We start from the raw sequence: 18632 nt of genomic DNA, 5'->3' as shown, positions 1-18632 counted from the left end.
AGGGCTCAGCTTTTCCTCTGCAAGAAACCTGCTCTCTGGGACAGTAAGTCACGCCCCCTGTGAAAAGATCTAAAAAACCAATTCATCTTTGTTATTGCTTCACGGCATCCTAAGAGTATAGAGTGATAGCCTCTTCGTGAGGAAAGTCAACTGAAGGCAGGCTGCTGTGTAATGCCGTGGATCTGATTTTCAGTGGACCACTCTGTTTTAATCATGTCGTTATACAGAGACCGTAAGGCATGAATGACATTGCATGTGTGAAAAAAAAAAAAATACGAGTTTTGTGATTTGGTTGAATGGAAAAGTGCTGTGTCTAGCATCACAATGTCTTTTCTGACCTCAGCTGAATATTGCAGTCTAAATCACCACACAGTTCAGGTCTTATTTACATATGGTAGCATCTGATACTGTTCATTTACTGTTTGGGTGTTAGTCTTGCCTCTCCCAGAACATATTGAACTATTTGTGTTGGGGGAGCAAATCATATCATTAGTATCCCTTAGTACGTCTGCTATGGTCTGAATGTTTGTGTCTCCTCCCCTACAAATTTATATGTGGAAATTCTATCCCTCAAGGTGATAATATTAGGAGGTGGGGCCTTTTGGGAGGTTATTAGGTTGTGAGGGTAGAATCCTTGTGAATGGGATTAGCAATCTTGTACAATAGGCCCAAGGGAACTCATTCATCCCTTCCACCATGTGAGGACGTGGTGAGAATGTGCTGTCTATGAACCAGGAAGCAGACCATCAGCAGACACTGAATCTGCCAGTCCCTTGACCTTGGACATCCCAGCCTCCAGAACTGTGAGAAATTCCTGTTGTTATAAGCCAGCCCTTTTATAGTATTTTGTGATAGCAGCCTGAATGGACTAAAACAATGTCTAAGACATTTGGCTGATTTAATTGTTGACTAAAAGAACTTTTTTCAAGGATATGGTGCATAATTATATAAATGTCCTTTATTGCCAGCCATACTGACTGTACAACTTATGAAGTATCATTCCGTGATGATTAAGAGCTTGCGTTCTGGAATCTGACTGTAATGTTTCTTCTACTTGCTATCTTTGGAATTGAAGACACATTCCTTAACCTCTTTGGGTCTTAGTTTCCTCATCTGTAAATAAGAATAATAATGGTTACTACCCATAGTGTTGTTATGAGTTTTAGATGAGTTACTATTAGTAAAGCAGAAAACAGTGTCTGGCTCATAAGAAGGGCTTGCTATTGCTATTTTAAGAAATAGTTAAGCCTGTAGGGTCTTGACATCCAGGTTGGCTATAGTTTGTGGGTTCAGGAAACCTGAAGATTCTATTCACAGCTGGCCTAGAACCTCTGTGAAAAGTTTTGAATTATGACTCCAGAGCTGGCTCTGGAAAGTTCCCAATTGGTCAGATGAGTACACATGAGAAATGGAATTGAGTATCAATATAGCCATTTGCGAGAATTTTGGCCTGAGGCTAACATGAGTTAAATTGATTGACTCAGAAGTCATGGCAGTAGGCCAGCCCTATGTACCAGAAGTTCTGTTATTTCAGCAAGAAATAGTTAAGGAAAATTCAATCAGAGGATCCTAAGGCTCAGTGAAATTCTGAATTCAAAATCTCTTTCAGCAAAGTCACTTACTATTGTAGTAGGTTCCAGTTAGTTGAAGTGTAGTCAACCCCAGCTTTGGTTAAATCATCATATGGTTCTGAACCACATGGAGCAAATGGTAATGGAGAATGTGGTCACTGATCTCCAAAGATGGCACACAGGGAAGCCTCCTTTCCAGCACTCATACTTGTTTGATTTTCTCCCTGTGAATCTAGGATAGTCCTCCCAACTTGCTTTTGCCCCCACACAGTGCTGGGGATGCAGTGCTATATGGCTTCTGAGGCTAGGTCATAAGAAAGCTCACAGATTTTGCCTTTCTTCCTGGAAGGCTCTGAGGGAGGCTAGTCATGAGGCAAAAAGTCCAACTTTCTGAAACAGCCATGCTGTGAGGCAGTGGTGTACCAAGGCACTTAAAAGTACAGAGATTAAAGGGATGCATTGTCTATAAAGAATTTTAAAAGTATGCTAAAACCAACTAAAAGTTGGTCTTCCTTTTATTATCAGCATGCACAAGCAATTCTTAACAAGGCTCAGTGATAACATATCCCTTCCCATGAGTGGATCAGTCCCATAGCCTCTTCTACACACCTTGCCTCCTGCAAGCCAGTGCTGTGAAGCCCAAGCTAGCCCTGTGGCAAGGGAGATGTCTGCCCAGTCTCCAGCTGCTTCAGCCATCCCAGCCCAGGCTCCAGCCATCCCAGCCCAGGCACCAGTCACTTGAGGGAAGAAGCCATCTTGGATGTCCAGCCTAGTCTGGCTTTGAGAAGACTCTAGCTCCTGCTGCCATCTTACTGCAGTTGCATGAAGGATCAAATGTCATAGCCATCCAGCTGAGCCTTGGCAAACTACAGACTGTATGAGGAGTTTTTTTAGGGCACTATGTTTTGGGGGTAGTTTGTTATACAGCAATTAATAAACAGAAAATAGAAGAGGCATGCAAGAAGAAGAGAGCCTCTTCTATCTCTTAAAACAGCAGCAAGTATCCTTGGCTGTGTGGGGACACCAGATATCAGCTTATCTTGATGTTGACAGAGGCCAAAAATACTTGATTTCACTACCGGATGGAAATTGTATTTGTGTAGATGTTGCTAAGCAACAAGAGATCAGAAACCTATAAGGAGTGACCATATAATGCAAAGCATTGGGTCAGCCAACTAAGTTCCTCCTGCACTTACTTTTTAGAACCTGCTTATGAAAGAAGCAATGTCCACAATGCATGGGGGGAGGAAAGTCTCCTGGGACCTTAAAGGAAAGTGTACACTTCATCATAATTTGCCTGCAATGATCAGCAAACTAAAAAGTCAACAAATAACCTGAAAAATGGTCACTGTTTGTGATGTAAAAGAAGAGTAAGCTTTAGCAATAAATACTAACAGCACTGGGAACTCTGTCTCATCCTCACATCCTTTGAAAAGGCATTTGTAAGTGTTAAAATCCTTTCCCCTTGAAATACCGCAAAGCTGTAAATATTTATTAAAACATCCAAATCAGTAGGCAGTAATGTCTTTCTGAGCTTTACAAGGGTATTATTAGGTGGTCAGTGAACTTGAGGGTTTTTTTGGAAGTCAGTGGGACCTAAAAACTTTTCCTTTGACTGGTCAGAAAAGCAGGCTGAGAAAGGGGGGATCTTAACAAGGGTTTTGTGAATAGCCTAGTAGCAGGTGCATGCGAAAACACTAGTGGTCAGAATAAAGTCTACACCCCTTAACTGTTCCTCACCAGCAATCATTTTCATTATTTCTGCTCAGCGACCTTTTGTTCCCTCCATTTTTCTCTGATAATTAGATTTCTTAAATTACAAAAGGTAGGGGGAGAAATGGTAAGCTCAATAGAAGACAAACAGGAATTGAATGTATGTATGCATTTATTTTTAATATGTTGTAGCAAAACCTATATGTACCCCCCCCAACACATATACATCACTGGGCTTTAGAGTCCTTGCTGAGACGTGGGTTTGAGGGAGACAACCACGCGTGTTGAGTTGCAGAGGCTGCCCTCCGCCTGCCAGCGTTGCTGTGGGGAGCGCACTCTCTGTCGAGCACTGCTCTAGCAGACCCACCAAATCCCATGTAAGTGGTCAGAGCACAAATGAGGCTGTCGGTGGGTAGTCCTACCCTATTCATGAGCTCTTTCAGAACAATTTTCATTACTTTTTTTAAATACTGTTTTTGGCAAACACTTGATACTTGAAATAAAAAATGCATGAGTCACCTACTGGGATAGGCACAGTGTGTGGTTCATTGAATTTAGCTAAATTGTGAGTCATCCATCAATAGTCCTCTTGGTGAACATACTTGTAATAATTTCACACATTACAAACAAAAATAGGTATGATTTTCAAGATTCTTGAAGCTGTTTCCCTTGGGGATTCTTTGGATTGTGTTTAGAGTTTTTTGTGTTGCTAGGTGGTGAGAAACTTGTCAGCCTTGTTTTTAGATGGATCCAAGGCTTGTGTCTCTGTCACGTGGTAAAATAACTTTGGTTTGGGAGGCTCAGGGGCAGAGTATGAAGCTGAGCATCGTGAAGTGGGGGAAACAGGAATTAGTAATTAATATTTGTCCTTGTCAGATCATTGACTTTTAAGATTGATTTTGGCGTCTGAGAAATGTTTGGCTCCACTCTCAGAACACAGTCAGAGCAGTAAGAATATGCACCTGTGCCCCCCACCCGCTTTTTTCTGATAGGAGAGAGCTGAGCAGGGTGGTTATGTGTCTGTGCACTACTGCCCTCTGTTGGATGGCACTAGAGTTTCTCTGTACCCACACCCCGGTTGAATGAGTGCTCCTGGTTGACTGGCAGGTGACCCAGGCAAATATGTCAGTATTGGACTAAGACCAATGAAAAAAAAATAGTTGGCCTGTATAAGCTAAGAGAGACTTCTGTCTGGTAGAGAAATAAGAGTGTAGACTTTCTGACCTGTTGGGTTCTTGTGTCTATTCTGGTGGCTGCCAGGCAAGAGGCTGGCATCTGCTGCTGAATGACAGGACAGACTTTGTGATTAAACTGCTAGATCTTTGGCTTTTCAGGAAGTGAAAATAATCACAAGATAAAGTATCCTTACTTGTATTTTTCCCCTTTCATAAGTGCAATAGGGCATAAAAGGGCTTTGACTTTTGGCTACAACCAGAGGTGAAAGTTTTTATATGGGTATAAAAAGAGAAGTTAAAGCTCTTTGCAAACTATGGCTAAAGTGCCCATGTCAGTAAGATGTATGCAGTGACCCAGGACACTGGCTGGGAAGTTTTCTTCATTTTGGCAGATTCCTCTGCCCTCCTTCACCTTCTCCAAGGTAGTGAGAGTAAGTGTCCAGGCAGGAGCTTTGGGGATCCTGTCCTGCCACTACTGGCTGAGTAACTTGGGAAAATTGTCTGACTCTTGGACCACATTTTTTTCTCACGTGTAAAATGAGGCATTTGAAATAGATGCTATCTCAGAGTCGTTTCATTTCTGAGATGCAATAAATTATCTTTTGTTCCTAGATGATAATGTAAGCACAAAGGACAAAACTATTTAAAGATCACACACATACCCTCTCAAACACATCATCTGCCTTTGGGAAAGCAACGTGTTCACTGTGATAATTCAGCACCAGGACCTGAGGTGGTGGGAACAGCTTTGGCTGGTTTGCTGCTCTCCAAGGAGCTCCTGTGCCGGCCTCATTGGACAAGCATCCCTGCCCTGAGGCGCAGAGTCTCCAGGACCAGCAGATGGCGCACTTGCACAGTCCACACATTTTCCAGGTTCTCAAGGTAAATGGTACTGATTAACAACCAGAAATAACACCCACTGATGTTTGAACAAATTGCAGCGTTTTCGAGGCCACTAAAACCATGGCACTTTGTGAGCTGGAATATTTGCTAATATTTAAAATGGCTAGAAAGATTGTTAATCTATAATACTTTTGAGTGTTAACAGCCTCTTTCACCCACACATCAAAAAGCCCTTAATAAATTGGCCTTTTTTTTTCAGGTAGGGAAATTAGGGCAGAGGGTCAATTGGCTAAGATCACAGCAGAACGAGTCCAAATAATTCAGACCATACACCTTGGTGATCTTTTAGAATTGTCTTTCCTCTTGCCCTTCCTTTCTTTAATGCCCACTTCTCTTGGTTGTGGAGAGGAATGTGCGTGTTGACTGGGGATGTGGAAGAGGAATTGACATCTTTTGCGCTTTGGGGCATTGCCACCTGCCATGGTCATCATAACTCCTGATCGCCGCGACCTATATTCCGAATACCTGTGATCATAAGAACTGGCATTTACTGATTACTTACTTTGAGCCAGGCATTGTTCTAAGCACTTCTCACACATTAATCTTTTAATCTTTCCAGCAGCCCATAAAGGAGGCAGAGAGAGTATGTAAATTACCTAGAATAACAGATCTTTGCATTTATCTAGGCTCTAAAAGCAACAATGACTTCAATCTATTTTTTAGTGGTAATCACTCTTTCACCCCAAATATTTTCCAGCTAACAGATCATTGACTGATTTTTACTTTAATATTTAAATTGAGAAATTTATTGGAGCTTTGGTGATAACATGTAAGTAAGCCTTGGTTATAGTAGCTTGTAATGCTATTGTTAGTGTAGAAGATTTCCTTTCACAACCTTGTGCTTAGAAGGAGTGATTCACTAGAAATGGAAATAAGATGTAAATGAAATGGGAAGCTTGGAAATTTAATCACTCAAGTAATATATATATTTTCAAAGTGCTCACTTAATCCATTAGTCACAAAGCAGCATTAGAGATGTGTTGGGTGGTTTCACTCCAACAACATTTATTTGTTTCAAAAACATACGTAGTGGTTACTGCATACCACGCACAAATATTAGTTCACTTAATTCTTCTCACAACTATGATGAGCCCCTTTTACAGATGAGAAATCAAGGTAAGAGAGGTAAGAAACATAGCTAGTAAGTGGTAGATCATGATTTAAACCAGCCCCTAGCTTCAGATCCATGCTCATAACTACTAGGTTGTGCTACCCCTATCAATAGCAAGCAGGTATGCTGGCAAGATATAGAGTAATTTAACCAGGGTCAAAGGCAGAAACAAACAGTTATAGTGTTGATTTCCTCCTAACAACAATCCTTATATAGCAAATAATTTCTTTCTTTCTCTCTCTCTCTCTCTCTCTCTTTTTTTTTTTTTTTTTTTTGGAGACAGAGTCTCACTCCATCAGCCAGGCTAGAGTGCGGTGGCACGATCTCGGCTCACTGCAGCCTCCACCTCCTGGGTTCAAGCGAGTCTCATGCCTCAGCCTCCTGAGTAGCTGGGACCACAGGTGCATGCTGCCATGCCTGGCTAATTTTTGTATTTTTAGTAGAGACAGGGTTTCGCTATGTTGGCCAGGCTGGTCTCAAACTCCTGGCCACAAGTGATCCACCTGCCTTGGCCTCCCAAAGTGCTGGGATTATAGATGTGAGCCACTGTGCCTGGCCATTATATAGCAAATAATTTCTAAAATAAAAAGTGAGACTAAAAATAGCTAAGTTAGCTGCTAGCCTTGATAAAGGAGAATAGGAATTATAAAGAACAAGAAACTATAGGGAGACCTACAGATGTTTTGTTTGTTTTTGAGACAGAGTCTCACTCTGTCTCCCAGGCTGGAGTGCAGTGGCATGATCTCAGCTCACTGCAAGCTCTGCCTTCTGGGTTCAAGTGATTCTCATGTCTCAGCCTCCTGAGTAACTGGGACTATAGGCGTGCATCACCATGCCCAGCTAACTTTCATATTTTTAGTGGAGATGGGTTTTCGTCATGTTGGCTAGGCTTGTCTCTAACTCCTGGCCTCAAGTTATCTGCCTGCCTCAGCCTTCCAAAGTGCTGGAATTACAGGGGTGAGCCATTGTACCTGGCCTGTGTTTTAAAATGAGTATTGATGTTTGTGATACTTAGAATAATAATTAGTTCATCATTTTTACTGAAGACTAATCAAAAGGAAATTGTGTGGCATCACAGTTGTGTGTGAGTGAACATCTGTTTTTTTCCTCCTTCCCCTTTCTGTAATGATGTCATCCTTCACGGCACCTTTCCCAGGAGAAAAACCTTCTCCATTTATAAAGTGCATGGGAGTCAGCTGGGGATCTTGTTGAACTCTGGATTCTGATTTGGTGGATCTGGGATGCAGCTCTGGATTCTGATTTGGTGGGTCTGGGATGCAGCTCCAGATTCTGCATTTCTCACCAGCTACTAATGCTGCTGATGTGAGGCCTGCTGGGAGTGGCAGGACTCCTTCCCTTCCTCATCCTGCTTGGGTGTGGGATTGCCAAAGACAGTACCTTCCACATCACATTCCTTCTACCTTCTGCATAGGAGTGGTTGTCATGTGATCCAGATTTGACTAGATATGATTCCTGTCTGGAATTTGGTTCTCCTGCTCCCAACTCATATACCTAGGAGAAGCCTGGCTTCAGGAGGAGGCAAGGAAGTCAATTCGTTGAGAGCTGCAGAAAGAGGAAAGGAGAAGGAGGAGAGAGAACAAGGATGACTAGATGATGTACTTTGAATTCTGGAGGCCAGCTCTATCCAGGAACACAAGCCAATAAAGTCCCTTTATGCTCAAGCTAATTTGTATCATTTCTGCTACTTGAAATTAAAAGGCCTAATACAGAAGTAATTTAGATTTGATATAAAGGAGAATTCTTTACTGTAGCAGGAGGGTGCTTCGCAACTGTTGCTAAAGACCATTGGGAACAGAACAGATACTGAGGTTATTTGGGGGAGACTTGCAAGAATAATATTAAAATATTTAATAATTAACATGGCATGGATGCTGACCAGTCAAAACAGACACCAGCCACGGTGACATTCTGAGAACACCAGCCTTGGTCACCTGGATGCCATTTGTAGTAGGTACAGGATCTGCAGTATTTTTGTGTTGCGAATGATATGCCTGAATTCTTTAGTCATATAATTTTGCTAACGAGGCTTTCATTAATGCTTTACAAGATATAATGTTCTCTTACTTTCTTTTTTAATAAATTATAAACTTCCATTTTGCCCCAATATTTTTACACAGGGTTAATTCATTGTCATGTCAGGTGATCATCTTCATGTTTTTTTAGAATAATCTTCAGAATGTTCTCCTATAAAATTAATTTTAATATCCCTAGTCCTTTACTTAAATAGAACGATCTTATATTATTCTAAATGTATTAAGTAGATAACTGATTAATATTACAAAAATGGATACCTGTAATCTGTAGGAATTCTAGAATATTAGATGAAGTCGAGAGTGATACTACAATTTGATTTAAACATGCTAAAAATATACCAGAAGAAGCCAGAGTCAGTTTCCAGGAGTTACAACTATGGTGGATTCTATCTTTAAAATATGCTGTTATGAAGAGAAGTGGGCTAAAAGGCACAAACATACAGTAAGATAGAAGGAATAAATTCAATGTTTGATAGCAGAATAGGATGATCATGCTTAACAAACATGTATTGTATGCAGGTGACGGACACCCCAAATACCCTGAGTCACTCAGTACCCATTATGTGTAACAAAATGTCTGATGTACCCCACAAATTTGTGCAAATAAAAAAATAACATATTCTATTAATGTCACCAGGAGTAAAATAAATTTTTGTGGGCTGTGGATTGGTGGACAAGGGGAATATGGTGATGGAAAAATCCTGGAGACACTTAGGCCCAGCCACTCTTTTAATGCTTTCTCTGCTTACTTAGTTTAAAGGCGGGAGCATTGCATTAGAAACCCAGAGATCTGGCTTTTAGTCTGACACCTCCCTGAATTCCACTCTGCACCCCCACCTCACCTTCTCAGTTCCCCCTTCCCCCACCTGCCCTCAAGCCCCAGGCTTTTGTTGTAGAACAGCAACAACAGAGGGAAGAAGCTCTTTCTAGGAATGAGATGCTCTATGTTATTCTTAAAGGGAACATGCAAGCTCATGACCAGAGGTTAAGATTCTCCAAGAAAGAGTCAAAAGGCCTTGATACAAGAAAACAGGATTCCAGAGCAACCTGGCATTGTTCCAGTCTGAAGTATGGGGTGGTTCCAAAACTGGGGACTGTGGAAATGTATTACAGGGATCTGTGGCTCTAGAACACACAGCAGACACTGTGAATGCACTGAATAAATATCTCCCACGTATTGCGCTACTGTTTTCTAATCTATGGAAGTGCCGTTTAAATGACTAAATTACAGTTATTAAAAATGGGAATGAATTCATAGTAGCTTTCTGTTATATTTTTCCTTAAAGACCTAAGATCTAAAATATGAAATGCTAAGTCTAGATCATATGGCAGTCTCCTTCTTTAAAAGTTTAAGCATGTTAAAAAAATAAGTCCATGAAATTTTATAGGTAACTTGGATTTTTTAAAAAAATGAAAACTGAAATTCTTTCAGCAGTGAATGTGTGTGTTTTTTTAATTCCCTGGATTGATCAGAGGGTGCTCTCTCTCTATCCTTAGGACTGTGAAGAATTACCTAGAGGCAAGACAAGAGCTCATTAATTAAATATTTCCGCGCTGGACACTCATCTGCCTGACAGTTCTCTCATTATGTGCCCCTGAGAGGGGGACTAGTTGTCAGCAGCTGATGTAAAATAATTTTCTCACTGTTGTAACTGCATGAGCAAAGCCTTGATAGCAGTTCTTCATGTCTATTAGGTAAATCATTTGAGGGAAAAATGGTTTTGCACTGAAGGGAAAGTCAAAACATCTCATGCAAAATCTTAAATAACTTGTTTTTTAAAATAAGAAAAAAATGAACTTTCTCTAACTATAAGTATCTTTTGTTTGCACCCCAGGGATCTCTCTACCTTTGCTGTCTCTTTCCTCAGGTATATTTCTCTATTTATTCATATAGAGAATATTCTATGTGCCCTGATGTGCTATATCAGAAATACCAAGCATGACTAATTCAGTTATCCTCAGTGAATATTATTAACTGAGGAATTGGGCAACTCTTTATGGCCTTTTTGGTGGGCAGGATCTCTGGGTACTCTTTCTGTATTCTTTTGCTTGATAGAGATGAGCACATTTAAAATCCAAATCTATGTCTATGATCTATATCTGCCTGCAGCTAACCCAGTTGAAAATTTTGCTTTGTGATTTCTTTTTATTAGATTGGTGCAAAAATAATTGCAGATTTTACAGCCTCTAGTTATCTGGTCAATTATTCGGGCTCCAACTAATCACACCCTATTTCTGTAGTTGATTTAAATGCAGTAAAAGAAGGCACATCTTGAAATGTAAAAAGTCATCAAAGATCTACCTCCAGAAAAGCACTGGATTCATAGTTTTACAAACCAATTCCTTAAAACTTCAATGAAGGAGATACTATTTTAAATATTTCAAAACTTCACAATGCATTTTATAATCACTCTGATGCTCAAAGAAAACAACATATAAAACTTCCATACAAAGATGCCTTAGTGCCCTGCCCACATCGCATGGGGCAAGGGTGGGTTCTGACTTCACTACAGCCAGTCTGTTATTTCTTCTGTCTCAGACTTTCCCAAGCCCTGGGAGCTTGCTCAGCCTGCATGAGGGAGCAGCCCAGGAGTGCGGGGGATTTAGTGTCCCCAAAGAGAACTATCAGCCACCGGGGTTAAAACTCAATAAGGAGGCATTCCGGTATGCATGGTACACAGTTCCTCTGAGGATCCCCAAGGGGAATGGAGCCCCAGTTGCCCTCAGTAGTAATAGCTCATCAATGTACCCTTTATTGTCTTTTCCTCTGTCTCTGTCTCATCTCTCCACTCCCTCACTTCAAGTACATTACTGTACTAATGTCCCTATATCAGGCTCTGCTTTTGTGGGGGATCCTAAACTAGGACTGGAGGAAGACAAGTTTACTGAAAAAAGTAACTGCTGTCAACAACTAGTATTCAAGTCACAGGTTTCCAGCAGTCAGGGCATCATGCCACAGAGGCTCCTGCTTTAAGAGTCAGCTGCTGGACAGAATCCAGGAACCTCAGCTGCCATCCCACTGTTGCTGCTGCTGTTGGCTACCGCTGCTTTTGGTATTACTGTCGCCGCTGCATCAAGTTTAGACTGTCCTTGCAGCTGCTGCCGCTATCAGATATACCATCAGAAACCAGAAATAGGAAGAGGATGGCTTCTTCCATCCTCCAGTCTTCCAGTCTTCTCCCAGTGCCTTCCATTGGCAGAACATACTGGAAGCTAGTCGGAAGAGAGTCTGGAAGATGCAGTTTTCAGTGTTCCTGTCTCCTTACCATATATATCAAAGCACAAACTTTTGTGAGTGAGGCCTTAGAGCAAAATGATTGGCTATTGAAACCTATAACCAAAATCGTACGTAACTGAAATTCTAGCTTTTTAAAAGTCAGGGACAAGCCAAAGATTCAGGTTATCCCAACTCTGTTTTTTAAGTTCAGTGGTACATGTGTAGGTTTGTTATATTGGAAAACTCATGTCATGGGGGTTTGTTTACAGATTATTTCATCACCCAGGTATTAAGCATAGTACCCATTAGTTATTTTTCCTGATTCTCTCCCTCCTCCCACCCTTCACCCTCCAGTAGGCCACAGTGTGTGTTGTTTCCATCTATATGTCCCTGTGTTCTCACTATTTAGCTCTTATAAGCGAGAACATGCAGTATTTGGTTTTCTGTTCCTGCATTATTTTGCTAAGGATAATCAACTTAGGTTGATTCTATGTCTTTGCTATTGTGAATAGTGCTGCAACGAACATACATGTTCATGTGTCTTTATGATACAATGATTTATATTTCTTTGGGTGTATACCCAGTAATGGGATTGCTGGGTCAAATTGTAGTTCCATTTTTAGGTCTTCGAGGAGTAGCTACACTGTCTCCATAATGGTTGAACTAATTTACACTCCCACCAACAGTGCATAAGTGTTCCCTTTTCTCTGCAACCTCACCAGCACCTGTTATTTTTTGACTTTTTAGTAATAGCCATTTGGACTGTTGTAAAATACTATCTCATTGTGGTTTTGATTTGTATTTCTCTAATGATCAGTGATGTTGAGCTTTTTTTCATATGCTTCTTGGCTACATGTATATCTTCTTTTGAAAAGTGTCTGTTCATGTCCTTTGCCCACTTTTTAATGGGGTTGTTTTTTTCTTGTAAATTTGTTTAAGGTCCTTCTAGATGCTGGATAGTAGGCTTTTGTCAGATGCATAGTTTGCAAAAATTTTCTCTCATTCTGTAGACAGTTCTTATTTTTTTGAGGTGTATTGATATCTAGTTCACATACCATACATTCATGGATAATGTGCAACCACAATCAGTTTTAGACATCACCTCAAAAAGAAGTTTTGTACCTTCCATCCCACCTCCCTCCCCTACCACATTCCTCCCTCTACCCCACCCTTAAGCAACCATTCATCTATTTTCTGTCTCCATAGATTTCTTTATTCTGGACTTCAGTATAAAAGTAATCATACAATATTTGGTCTTTTGTGACTGGCTTCCTTCACTTAATGTTTGCAAGGTTCATCCATGACTGTAGTATTTATCAGCACTTCATTATTTTTTATGGCTGAATAATATTACATTGTAGGATTATACCATGTTTCACAATGTTTAACATTTTCCTTTAAGTTGTTTAAAGTTTAGTTTAAAAAGAAGCACGAATCTTGGGAAATTAAAGGTAAAATTGTCCCTATTTTCTGATTATAGAATTGTGTGCCTTGAAAAGTCAAAAGGATTAAGGAAAAATGATTATAACTAGAGAATTCTGCATGGTGAGTGTGTGTACAATGAAAAGATAAAAAAGGTGGTGGTCGGGGGTAAATGGAGTTAAAGTATGCTAAGGACCCTAACATTATCTGGGGAATAATAAAAGAATTAGTTTGTACTCTAAAAAAAAAAAAATCAAGAATGCATGCTGTCAAGGAGGGTAACAACTAAAAGAATAGTAAAATAATATATAATTAACAAGTTAATAGAGGGGAAAATAGAACAACAATATACGTAATTCATTAAAGACAAGAAGAAGAGAAAAAGTAATGTAAAACAAGTTGAAGAAATGGTAAGTAAAACAGGAAAACAAACAAGTTGGTAAATATAAACCCAAATTTATCTGCAAGTACATTCAATATTAATAGACTAAATTCTCCAATTTAAAAAGAAAAGTTGCCAAACCGTATTAAAAATGAACTCTGCCCAATTTTATTATGCTTAGAAGAGATACGTCTTGAATGTAAATACAAAGGAGGATTGAAAGTTAAAAGAAGGCTGGGCGTGGTGGCTCATGCCTGTAATCCCAGCACTTTGGGAGGCTGAGGCGGGCAGATCACAAGATCAAGAGATCAAGACCATCCTGGCCGACATGGTGAAACCCCGTCTTTACTAAAAATACAAAAATTAGCCAAGCATAGTGTCACATGCCTGGAGTCCCAGCTACTTGGGAGGCTGAGGCAGAATTGCTTCAACTGGGGAGGTGGAGGTTGCAGTGAGCCGAGATCGTACCATTGCACTCCAGCCTGGGCAACAGAGTGAGACGCCGTCTCAAAAAAAATAAAATTAAAATAAATAAATAAATAAATGAATAAATAAAACAAATACCATAGAAAACCTAAGCAAAAGGAGTTATTCTGATATCAACCAAAAACAAACACTATAAGTGAAAAAAAGACATTTTAAAATGATAAAGGGTCAAATAACCCTCAAATAAAGCGATTATAAAATTGTATGCATCTAATAGCCTAGGTCCCAAATATAGGAAGCAAATTTTTTAGAACTAAATGAGAAATGGAATCATAGTGAGAAACTCCAGAATCATAGTGAGAAACTCCAAAACATGTCCATCAGTAATTGATAGAACTAAAAGATGAACCTCACAAAACTCTAAGTATATAGAAGATTTATTAATATGATTAATGAAACTAACAAAATCGATGTTATCCACAGATAGAATACTGTAACCAGCAACTGCAGAGCATGGAACATCATCAATATTGCACATATGCAGAGCCATATAGCATTTCTTGACACATTTTACAAGATAAAAATGTACAGATATGTTCTTAGGCCTCAGTGCAGTTAAGCTAGATAATAACAGAGTGATAACAATAAAATGCCCAAATCTTTGGAAATACACTACTTAATTACACAAGGGTCAAAGAAGACAGTACAATGAAAAGTAGAAAATACTTTCAACTGAATGATAATAAAAATATGATATAGCACAACTTATTGTAGAATATAACTAAAACCATGCAGAAAGGAAAATTTTTAGCCTTAAAATGCTTACATTACTTCACTGAAAAAGTCATGATCAAAGTATCCATTTTAAAGAAATTAGAAATGCTACAGAAAATTGGGCCCAGAGAATGTAAAAAAAGGAAAAAAATGAAAATGAAAACAGAAATTAAAGAAGTAAAAAACAAACATACAATAGAATAAAAATGCCAAATCTGATTATTTGAAAAGATTAACAAATCGATAAGCTTCTAGCAAGACTGATCAGGGAAAGAAAGAGTGAAGCCACAAAATAAAATCAGAAATGAAAAAGAAGACATCACTGCAGATTCTACAAAATCAATAAGAAAATAAGATGATATTACAAAGAACTTTATGTGAATAATTTTGAAGATGTAGATAAAATGGACAAAGTGCTGGAAAATAACAGCTTAGCAAAAATAATACAACAAGATATGGAAAATCCGAGTAGTCTTATAGCCATTAAAATAAGTTGAATATCTTCCCAAATGGAAATCTCTAAGCCTAGATGCTCCAACCTTCATTTAAAAAAGCATCATTCTTAAATTATCCCAGAGAGTAGAAAAAAAGTAATTATTCTTAACGTGTTTTATAAGGCCAACATAACCTTCATACCCAAACGTAACAAAGACATTGTAAGAAAGTACACCCAATCTTTCTGTGAACTAAGATGCAAAAATTCTAGATAAAACATTTGCAAATCAAATCTATTGATTTATAAAACAATATCTATATCTCAATCAAGTTACTTTTACACCAAAGTTGCTTTAATATTAAAAATATTAAGGTAAATTATAACATGAAAGAATAAAGAAAAAATATGATTATTTTAGAAGATACAGAACAAACATTTGACAAAATTCAATGATTATTAAGAAAACTTAGGAATAGAGGTAACTTCTTTAATGTGAAAATATGTGTCTTCAAAAGACAAAAAATTAGCGAGGTGTGGTGGCGCACGCCTGTGGTCCCAGCTACTCGGGAGGCTGAGGCAGGCAGAGAATCACTTGAACTTGGGAGGTGGGGTTTGCAGTGAGCTGAGACCATGCCACTGCACTCCAGCCTGGACAACAGAGCAAGACTCTATCTCAAAAAAAAAAAAAAAAAAAAAAAAAAACCCTATAGCAACTTCATACATATTGGTGAAATATTGAAAGCTTTCTCTTTGATATCAGGAATGAGACAGACTGCTTTCATCAATACTATTCAACACTTTCTGGGAATCCTCAACAGAGAAAAAGGCAAATAAAATAAAAGTTATAAAAATTAAAATTAAATAAAAATAAATAAATAAACAAACATAAATCTTTCATTATTTGCAAGTGGCATGATTATGTGTGTAGAAAATCCAAACAAATCTGCAGAAAAACTGTTAGAAGTAATGAGTAAATCTAGAAAGGACCTTATATATGATGTCAATATAAAACGCAGTAAACAATTGGAAAATAAAGTTTTTAAAATAACACAATATCATCAAAAACATTAGATAACTAGAAGAAAAATCTAGCAAAAGATGTGTAAGTCTTCTCTATAAAACATTATAAAAACTATAAAACTAAGTGAAGAGACATGCCATTTTTATGTATTGGAAAAGTAATTTTTTTTTTTTTTTTTTTGATGAGTCAGAGAGTCTTGCTCTGTCACCTAGGCTGGAGTGCAGTTGCTCAATCTCGGCTCACTGCAACCTCTGCCCCCCAGGTTTAAGTGATTCTCGAGCCTCAGACTCCCAAGTAGCTACGATTACAGAGGCACCCGCCACCACGCCCAGCAATATTTTGTGTTTTTAGTAGAGATGGGGTTTCACCATGTTAGGCTGGTCTTGAACTCCAGATCTCAAGTGATCCACCCACCTTGGCCTCCCAAAGTGCTAGGATTATAGGCATGAGCCACCACACCTGGCCTGGAAAACTAAATATTGTAAAGATGTAAATTCTTCCAAATTTATCTAGGTAGGTTCAGTGTGATTTCAAATGAAGTTGCAGTAGACAGTATTTATAACAAAACTAGGTGACATGGTGTGTGAGGGATGGAGATGTGCCACCCAGGGAAGACTTGCTGCCTAGCTGCAAGGATCTGTTAGCTACTTCAGGAGCTGTCTCAGCTGCAGAGAGCTGCCTTCTTGGGATCATACCTTCCCAGGGCAGCCCACATGCAATGACGGAATGAGGTGAGGTATAAACTCCTGGCCATTTTGGCACGATATGAGAGAATTCTGACAGCATTCAACAGTCAGCTTCTGGGAGAGGATTGAAATTGGGAAGGGGCACCTGGAGGAGCTCCAGTACTGGCAGGCAAAGTTCTATTTCTTTTTTTTTTTTTCCCCGCTCTTCATAAACATAATTTTAATTGCAACATAACAGTCTCTTCTAAAAATTCCTTCCTTCCTTCCCTCCTTCCCTCCTTCCCTCCTTCCCTCCTTCCCTCCTTCCCTCCTTCCCTCCTTCCCTCCTTCCCTCCTTCCCTCCTTCCCTCCTTCCCTCCTTCCCTCCTTCCCTCCTTCCCTCCTTCCCTCCTTCCTTCCTTCCTTCCTTCCTTCCTTCCTTCCTTCCTTCCTTCCTTCCTTCCTTCCTTCCTAAAATTTCAATCTGTATTTTAGGTTCAGGGGATACATGTGCAGGTTTGTTACCTGGGTATATTGCATTATGCTGAGGTTTGGGGTACAGTTGATCCTGTCACCCAGGTAGTGAGCACACTGCCCATCAGTTAGTTTTTCAACACTTGTCCCCTTTCTTCCCTCCCCACCCAGTAGTTCCCAGTATGTATCGTTTCTTCTTTTTGTAAGTGAGAACATGTGGTATTTGGTCTTCTGTTCCTCTGTTAATTTGCTTGGGATAATGGCCTCCAGCTGCATCCACGTTGCTACAAAGGACATGATTTCATTCATTTTGTGGTTGCATAGTATTCCATGATGTATATGTACCACGTGTTCTTCATCCAATTCACTGTTGATGGGCAGCTAGGTTGAGTCCATGTCTTTGATACTGTGAATAGTGCTGCAATGAACATATGAGTGCATGTGTTAAGTTCCATTTCTTGACGTGGGTGGTGTTTGACTCATAATAATTCATTAAGCTATACATTTGCCTCAGTGATATTTTCTGCATCTATGTTTTACTTTATAAGTACCTCATATCATATGGAAATGTCAATTTCAGGTTGATTATAGTTATAAATGTGAAAATTAAATGTCTGCAAGAAGTAAAAAATAAAATTTCTAGAAGAAAACAAAGAAGAATATCTTCATGACCTTGAGAGTGCAAGGATTTAAAAAACAGAACTTAAAATGCACTAAAGCTAAAGGAAAAGATAGATAAATATGACTAAGTTAAAATTAAGAACTTTTGTTCAGCAAAAGGCAACACAAAGAGGCTGAAAAAGCAAGCCAGAGAGTGGGAGAAGTTATTTGCAAAATATTAATACATACCCTACAAAAAACTCATATCAAAAATTTATAAAGAACTCATCCAAACTGATGAAAAAGTAACCCAATAGAAAAATGGGCAAAAGACTTGAGCAGGCACTTCGTAAAAGAGGATATCTAAATGGCTAATAAACATGTGCAGTCTCCAGCCTGCTGGCCGACCCTGCAGAATTTGGACTCGCCAGCCTCCTCCATCATGCAAGCCACTTCCTTAAATCTCTGTTTATATACATATCCTATTGCTTCTGTTTTTGTCGAAAACCCTAATACAACATACAATGTGTAATTGCTTAGTACATCATTAAGAACAAAAGCACTTAGAAGTGGCAACTGTATACTCTTTCTTGAATGTGTTAGCCTCCCCCTCCTACCTATACCCACATCTAGCATATGCTACGTTTTCACTAATTACTTATAAAATTGATGAATAGGCCAAGTGCAG

At 39.2% G+C, this 18632-nt stretch overlaps 1 long non-coding RNA gene across 1 annotated transcript in view; it reads left to right on the top strand.

Annotated features, from left to right (window-relative positions):
• The first annotated feature begins 5082 nt into the window (after positions 1 to 5082).
• LOC104663936 overlaps positions 5083 to 18632 on the top strand; it is an 84179-nt gene continuing 70629 nt past the window's right edge. Inside the window, exon 1 of the long non-coding RNA XR_748194.2 lies at positions 5083 to 5341. This is a non-coding gene — a long non-coding RNA (uncharacterized LOC104663936). The remainder of the gene's footprint in view (positions 5342 to 18632) is intronic.

This window comes from Rhinopithecus roxellana, chromosome 5 (assembly GCF_007565055.1).
Source record: "Rhinopithecus roxellana isolate Shanxi Qingling chromosome 5, ASM756505v1, whole genome shotgun sequence".
Classification (NCBI taxonomy): Eukaryota; Metazoa; Chordata; class Mammalia; order Primates; family Cercopithecidae; genus Rhinopithecus; species Rhinopithecus roxellana.
The sequence above is the reverse complement of the archived record's forward strand: the minus strand, read 5'-3'. Positions and strand labels throughout refer to the sequence as shown.